We start from the raw sequence: 8,418 nt of genomic DNA, 5'->3' as shown, positions 1-8,418 counted from the left end.
ACGGGCCCAGCCGCTCCGCGGCATGTGGGATCTTCCCGGACCGGGGCACGAACCCGTGTCCCCTGCATCGGCAGGCGGACTCTCAACCACTGCGCCACCAGGGAAGCCCCTGAAATAAATTTTTTAACATGTAACTCTGTCAAACTACCAAGCCTAACAGATTAAAGTGAGGGAAAGCAAACTGAATACAGCCAAGGCACTTACTCAACTAGGACTCATTCTGGTTCCACGGTCAGCTCGTACACAGAAACATAATGTCAGAAGTTTAGGGATCAGGTTTGTAATCAATGCTGCTAGGTCCCTTAAATGCAATTTCTATTTTTTCTATTCGTAGAAAGTTAATGACATCTGTTGAGAGCTACATATCTTATGACGATGAGTAAGGTGGTAACTATATGAACCACTTCCATTTTAAAGGGAAAAAAGTGCTTTTGGAAGAAAGAGGATTAGTGTTGACCAGACAGAATCCCAAAACCAGCATCCAAATTCTGTTCCAAAGAAGTGGGCATCTACACTGTCAAGAGAAAAAACTGTCTCTCATTCCACTTGGAGTACCTACCTTACCTTTGTCTTAAAAATGACCCTGTAGACAGTGTTTATATAATACCTAGAGATTTGTTTGTCTGTTTTCCACTGACACTATAAACCAAATGTTTTCAATTGGCACTGTAACTAGAAAACTGGATCTAAATCTGTTAACTGGTTAGCACAGCCTTATATGATCTGGAGTCTTGAGGCTTCATTTCCAAATCCATCTGAAACTCCCAGATCTTTGACTATCCATTTCCAATTGAAATATGAATGTGTCAGTTAGCTATCTGGCTGAGAGAGTACACGCTGAATCCAGAAACTCCAGATTTTGCCACAGGATTAAATATTTTATATGCTATAAAGGCAGATCCTAGAATTATATTTAATCTTTTTCTTTCCTGTATTTGAATTTAATTGAATGCAATGTTGTTCTCCTTGTTGATTAGTTAACGGGGCTGTCTTTCACGTACAGAAGTTCTGATTCATCAATAGAAAAACATGCTCTTGAGTTTTTCAACTAGTAAAGAGAGATTCTGTTGTTATTACCCACCATTTCACCAAATTCCTCTTGCAACCATATGAAAGATGACTGGTTGGACAAGCCCCTCTGTTAAACTAGAAGAGAGGGTTTGGGTGTTTTGTTTTTTTTTTCATTAAGTAACATGAAAGAAGTTTAAATTCATGATCTTTCATTCTTAAATATCATGGTCTAATAAACAGAACTAACTATCCCAGATATTATAAGAATGTGATCCAACATTTATTGGGGAAATATTACCTTATGTATTTAGTTAATTAATATATTCTAGATTCTAATGTTTTCACTATGTTGCAAACAGAAAAGAACTATAGGATTGGTAACAAATGTTTTGCTCCTGCAAGTAATTATTTCGCTTAAAACAAAATACTCAACTTTTTTTTCCCCTTCCACAATGTGGATTCTTCAATCCTCTTGGATAAAAGGCTTAGATGATCTGTTGTCTCTAGCCAGAGTGACTGCATATGTTCAATAATCTATCAGTTTCATCAGCTGCCATAGAATAGGCACACATGACAATAAATCATTTTGGGAACTTCCTGAATCCCAGCCAAGTTGTAGACAATAAAAGATCCTGCTTGTAAAGGCAGCTATAAAAGTTAATTTCATACAGGTTCCCCAGCACGCATGCTACAGTTCAGTTCCAAACAGATGTGGTCTTGGAATAGCAATGGAAAATGGCATGAAGCATTTTTGCTAACTTTCCGTATCAGGAGATTCAAATACTTGGTGTTTTGTGTAACCTTCGGTCATTAACACATTGCAGCAGGTATGAAAAATGAATTCTTCAAGCTTTTCTAATGTTTCCAGTCTGAACTATTCCTCCACATTGGAAAGATTATCCATCAAGCCAGACATGCAGAGACTGAGAAAATCCACCCAGAAAAATAACGAAGACAACAGCAGACATTTGGGGCTACATTCCGAAAGAATCTCTTGAAACAAGAACTTTTATTTATGTCCTTATTTGCTTTTGCCTGTAGATGCCCTGGCAGATCGCTGCAGAGACAGCGAGCTACTCCACTCAGCCATGGAGTTAACACGAAGAAGAGACGTGAAGGAAAGGAAAAGGCTAAACTAGACAACGGAAGCCCAATTACATGAACTGACTGAAAATGTCCCTTTTGTCAAACATCACACTTGGTCCTTGCTCTTAACTAAGGCCACTGTGAACGCTTTCCCTACCCCTGCTGAGGACCACTGCTCAGCCTTGTTCATTCCTAAGGTTCCCCATGATACGAGACTAAAATCATGTTTCTCCCAGTTTCAAACAATAGTTCGAATGCTGGGAAGTTGCATGTTTGTCTGAATATTTATAATTTGATCCCTTCTCTATTCAGGTCTCAGTAGCAGACCTCCCTATTAACAGTTCTCTGGAATTGTCTTGCAACAATAATGATCAATCCCTTGGTTTATCTTTTGCTGGAAAGGGGATTTTCAGAATGTCAAAAAGATATACCCTCTCTACAGAAGCCCTGCTGAGCTTGAGAGTATAGAGTACACCTGGAGTCAGAGAAATTGTAGAACAATTAAGTGCTGAGGGCTGAATGAGGGTGTCATTAACATATTAATCATACACCTGAAATTAATTATGGCCGACCAAGGGATTAAGGTGTTCCAGGCCAAAAAAAGAAAAAGAAAAAAATGGATTGATGATGTTATATAGCGGATAGTTATATAATCACATCTTATTGCCAGCAGATTGCTTTATAATTACAAATGACACTTTCTATCCATTAGCTCATATGAACATCAGGCCAACCTCATAAATTTGCGAGGGATTCTTATATTGAGGGTTTGAGGAAACAAGCTCAGTGACATTAGGTGACGATCCCAAAAAGAACAAAGGAAACAAAAGCCACAATCCCAGGGGCATGGCCTTGAAAGGGCAGCAGACTAGGAGTTCTAACATGGCTCCAGGGGTACCACACACACTGCACTCTGGAACTGTGTGCTCCACGGAAGGCACAAATTCCTGTAACAGCTCAGCCACTGACCACTGACTTGGCAAGTCACTTTAACTCTTGGGTCTTTTCTCATTTTTAAAAGTGCAGAGGGTGAAGTAGAAAAGGAACCCTAAGTTCCCTTCAGAGCCGACCTCCTACATGCGTCCTCTGGGTGGAAGTGGCAGAGATGAACTGTTATTGGCAAGAGGCACTAGGAACCACGCTTTTTGGGCCTTGGGTTAATGGTACCCCTGCCCCTCTGCCATGTTTTATCACAAGTACTTTGCCTTTTCAAGTACTAGATACGACTATGTCAAACCATGGGTGGGGTGGCCTCAAAGCCAGAGGATATTATTTGCTCTTGTACCAGAGTGAGAGACCGAGCAGAAGCCAATGCAGCAAGTCAGGAAGCAGAGAGGCAAAAACAGGTCAGTCTCACTAGCCCCTGTGCAACTTTCAGCTGGTTTCACCTGGGGTTGGTTCTCAGTTTAGTGGTTGGTTTTCTTGGAATAGCAAACGGTTTGTTTCAACAAGCAGGTGAGAAACCAAATACCTGGACCGTGACTAGCCTGACCCTATGCTGACTGTGGTGTCTCTCTCCAGAGTCAAACAACCTCCGCTTTCCACCAGTGGGGCTGGTGCCACAAGCAGGAATGGATCTCACACCCAGTCCTATCTCTAGTATCCTCCTCTTTCTCTCCCATTTTGCAATTTAGAACACAGCAGGTCTTCATGGGCAGTCTACCCATGGAGTATTCAAGGTCCCAACTGTTTAAACTGTAATCTGTGGCATTCAACAGAAGGAGGACTGGCTTGATGTCCAGACTCCACGATGAGAATGATGATCCAGCAATCCCATGAAAACCACGGTCCTGCGTCTATAATAACTGGAACATCAACAGCTTGTAGAAATTACTCTCTATCATTGTCTGTTGTCATCAGAACATACCCATTTACAAGATAATAGAGCTGATTTTGTTTTATTTTACTTAATGGGTCAGCTCTCTGGAAGAAAACCTGGTATTCTATAAGGTAATAAATAGTACTTTAGTATCATAAAGAGTCCTCATCTAGCACCCAGGGCATAGCCTTCTACCTGGCAAGATACGGATCATTGGTTTTCAGTCCATATTACTTCCTAGAAGGTGTGGGCTACAAAGGAACTCTTCTTCCTATATTCCAGTGTTTGAGTAAGTCTCGTTTAGCCAACAGAGGGTCCTAAACCAAGACCAGGTGGTTTTAAACAATCTCTGCCCTCAAATGCCTTCCAGCACCCCACAGAGCAGCAATAGCGAGGTAGGAGTCCAGCAGTGGGCTTCCCATTCAACAAGTAAAGAACCTACCACAGAGAAGAGATGAGCCATTTGTCCAGATCACATGTGTCCAGAGACATACTCTTGGCTTGCAGACTTTTTGCTCTGTATTACCAGCTCTGGGTGACAGCCATAAGAACAGCTCAAAGGAAGGGCCTTTCGCATTGATCATGGATTTCCTTTCATCTTGGAATTATTCTGTAGGTAACATAATAGTGCCCTGGGCACCTCCTTCAAGTAAATAAACCTAGAGAACACGATAATCCTATCTGAAACACTGTCATACAGATACAAGACTTCAAGGTGGCTTCTTGTGGAGGGAGAAGAAAAAGTCATATACAGGTACTGTTAGCCACGAATCTTCCCTGGTGTTTTCACAGTCACTGGGAAGAATTTTTTTTTATTCCAGTTATAAAATTTATTTTATTACCAATCAATTGCATAAGCCTTATACCTAAGAAAGAACATGAACCATGGACACATCTAAAGACGACTTCAAATACTTTAGAAAACTTGTGCTATCTCAAAAGGAGACTAGGCAGAGACTTTTCGAGCCCCAATTCAACCATTACAATAAATTTTTTAGTTTTATACAATTAGTAGTTGAGCTCAAAATGCCCAAATTGATATCAGGCCACTCAGAGTTATTTAAAAGGAAACTGACAATTCATAACAGTAATAGTTATATGAGCATCTAGCATCTGTACCATGCTTGCGAGTACTGATCTAGAGCTTTCAAACCTAGCATATTTCATCTCCACCACCTCTCTAAATTGGTTACTATTATCTCCCTTTCATAAATTAACACTGTGGCCAAAAAAGCTCAAAAATGGGACTCATGCTCAAGTCTTCTGAGTCAAAACCAAAACTCCTTTCATTTTACCACAAACACATCTCAGCAGTGCCAGGTCAATTTACAATATATATTGGGAAATCATAAGTTGAATAAAGAGTAATTCTACATTTCTGAAATTGTACATGCACTAATTTTAAAATGAGTAAAACACCATCATAAAAAACAAGAGGATTAAGTCCTGAACATGATGTATTCAGCAGTTCTCCTTAAGATTTAACACTTTGCACAATGCCATACCCATTTGTAATGTTCTCCCAACAACCAACCAAAATTACTTTAGTTCTCTGGGGCAAAAATCTCTTGGCTCTCCCAACAGTTTGCATCTGCACCTCGTAGGGGGTTTCATCATCTCACTCCATCTCTGTCTCTAATATGCCTCCAGAGAAGGAGACTTCAGATTCTGGGTAGAGCTCTATACTGTCAACATCTGTAGGATTACAGGTGGTTGGCAAATAGGATTCAGCAACTGCTGCTTCTATTTCCTGTAACCTCCTTGGAAAAGGGAAGGAAAGGGAAGCCCCTTAAGGAAAATTTAGCTTAGGTACTATATCAGAGGCTACATGTCCACCGATATTCATTCTCTCCATTTTAATAATGCAATTCCTAAATTGTCCTAAATTGTACCTGTGCATAGACCCTCAACTGGAGACAACATTTCCCAGCCTCCCTTGCAGCTCGGTGTGGCCATGTGATCACGCTGCAGCCAAAGGGACATGAGCAGAAGGATAGATACCACTCTCCTGGCTCTTTCCCTCCCTCCTGCTCACTGCAGCTGTAGCCGCTGCCTTGCCTCCAGCCCCAGCCTGCTGACCACTGGACTGTTATGTAAGAGAACAAGAAATTTCAGTCCTATTTATGTCACTACATTTGGGGATCTTTCTGTTTTAGTAAGTTAGCCTGTGCCCTAACATTTTTAATTACAGGGGCTCAGGACCTGCATCTTACAGTACCTAGCAGGGCATACACCTAAATTGTGAATTACTTGGGTCTCTTATTCAAGTGAGCATTCAACTTTATGTCAATCAACTTACTATCAGTTGATATTTTCTGAGTATGTGCTCCATTCAAAGCATTCTGCTTGGCACCAGAGATATGACATTATCCAGCCCACAGGAAGTTCATCATCTAGCCACCAAGACCAGAGAGACACAAAAATACCACAAGTCAGCACTGTTCATCATTAATCTCCACACAAGTGGCACCAATGGCGAGTGCAGAGCCATGCTTCTTCCACCTGCACTAGTAACGTCCTTCTCTTCTGGCCTGAGAGGCCTCCCAATCTGTAATAAGACTATGGCGTTTGAATCTGTTTTCCCTTTCCCAGATCACTTAATTTTCCTCCACCTCAAATTTTCCAGTTACCGAACAGTCCCAGTGACTATCCACGTCCTCACCCCTTTAAGACTCGAGGCTTCCCAAACACTCCACTACGTGTTCTCCTCTCTGTCCCAAGGCACAAGGAAGGTGGCCTAGGCGATTGCATATTTTGTTTGCAGGACATGCACTATTAATGTTGGAGATAATCAATCACTCGGCGCCTCTCTCCCTGCCACCCAAACAGCAAATCTTGCACTGTTGTACTGGCCCGTGAGTTCCCACCTGCTGGATGACTGCTTCCCAGGAGCTGGAGAAAAGTGGCTGTGCAAATTGGCCTGGATTCCCTGGGCACCAAAGCTAGAAAAGGAAAAAATAATCAGGCCTGAACAAAATCAGGAGACAGACTAATGAAATGAAGAGGAATATAGACTGACTCTCATCATATGCCATTGGTAAGTGAGTCTAGAGCTGTTTTTTAAAATTAATCAAATGCTTTTGTTGTTCACTAAAGCCAAGGGTAACATCTGCTCACCATATTGACCAACGTTAAAACACACACACACACACGTGAAATGAAGTTTCACCTACGACGTTGGATTAATTACATCCCCAATCTAGTTACGTGGGGGAACTGGAGTAATTCCTCAATGTCAGTTGATTCTGACAGCAATCTCCATCTACCTTTAAGGGAAACCGCTGGAAATACAGCGAAGAGAGAATTTGTTTTGTGTTAGAAGAGCTGCCTGACCACTTACAACAAGTCCAACTTATCCAGCATACTTCATGTGTGAAAATGGGATAGCAATGCAGGGTTTCTCTGAAAGTCACTGATAAATGAGAAAGCCTAGCATGCTGCCTGACCCGGAGTAACTAGTCACTAGGTTTAGCTCAATCAGAAATGGACATTCAAAGAATGCTAACATTTGTCCTAAGATGAAAGTGAGAACCTAGAAGGAAGGGCTGCCAGGAGATGAAATGTAAAAACTAAAAAAACTGATTCGTGGGAGGAAACCAATATCCTCTGAAAAGGAAAGATTTCAGAAAACATGAGAAAAATCGCAAAGACACGGCATGAAGTGACAGAGAAATGTGTAAGAATGCTCTGAAAGCAGAGGGGATCTCCAAGGACATGAGCCCAGGAAAGAGGAAGAATAAAGTATTCCATGAGCAGGACATCGGAGCAGTCCAATCCCAACAGAGACTGTGATTTTCCACCACAAATGAGGGAGGGACCTTGTGGAATTTCCCCAGTGATCCAAGTTGAAAAGAAGCAAAAGGAAAACCTATAAAGGGAATTGGAGAGAGATATAAAAGCCTGAGTTAAATGGCATTAAAAATAAGATAAGATTCTATATCCCTGCAATTTGCCAAACTGTTGTAGAGTTGACCCCAGGAGACTTTCGCATGTTGTAGTAAATCACTCTGGACACTGACTGAACATGTGTGGTGTTTCAGAAGTACCAGCTTTGGAGAGGGGTTGGGGGCTACTGAGGGCCGTAACCTACATTGTAATAGGAGAGAAAGGAACAACGATTCCAAGGGCACAAGGGTGCGGCCGTGGGAGCCTCCGTGTCCCACCCCTTCTCCAGTGACGCTCCAGATTCTGGTCTCCAGGCATACCCTGAGCCTGTGACGTCACTGGACTTGTACATTTCAAACCCCTTTTCTAACAGAGTAAAGAACTGGGACAGCCGTACATAGCAGGTAGGTCATGGTGGAAACGTCCACCTCTGGGCTGGTGGGTAAACAGCCCACAGAACAGAGAAGTGTCTCCTCCAAAGGACTCAAGAGTTCCTGATAATTTGAGAGGAAGAGAAGGAAGAAAATCCTTCCCCGAACCCCTGAGTTCAAGGTCATGGCCACTACCACCATAACGTGTGGTTCTACTTTGCTTTCTCTCAAGAGGCAGGTGGAAAT

This window comes from Mesoplodon mirus (genome assembly GCF_964341445.2).
Source record: "Mesoplodon mirus genome assembly, chromosome: 12".
Lineage (NCBI taxonomy): Eukaryota > Metazoa > Chordata > Mammalia > Artiodactyla > Ziphiidae > Mesoplodon > Mesoplodon mirus.
The sequence above is the reverse complement of the archived record's forward strand: the minus strand, read 5'-3'. Positions refer to the sequence as shown.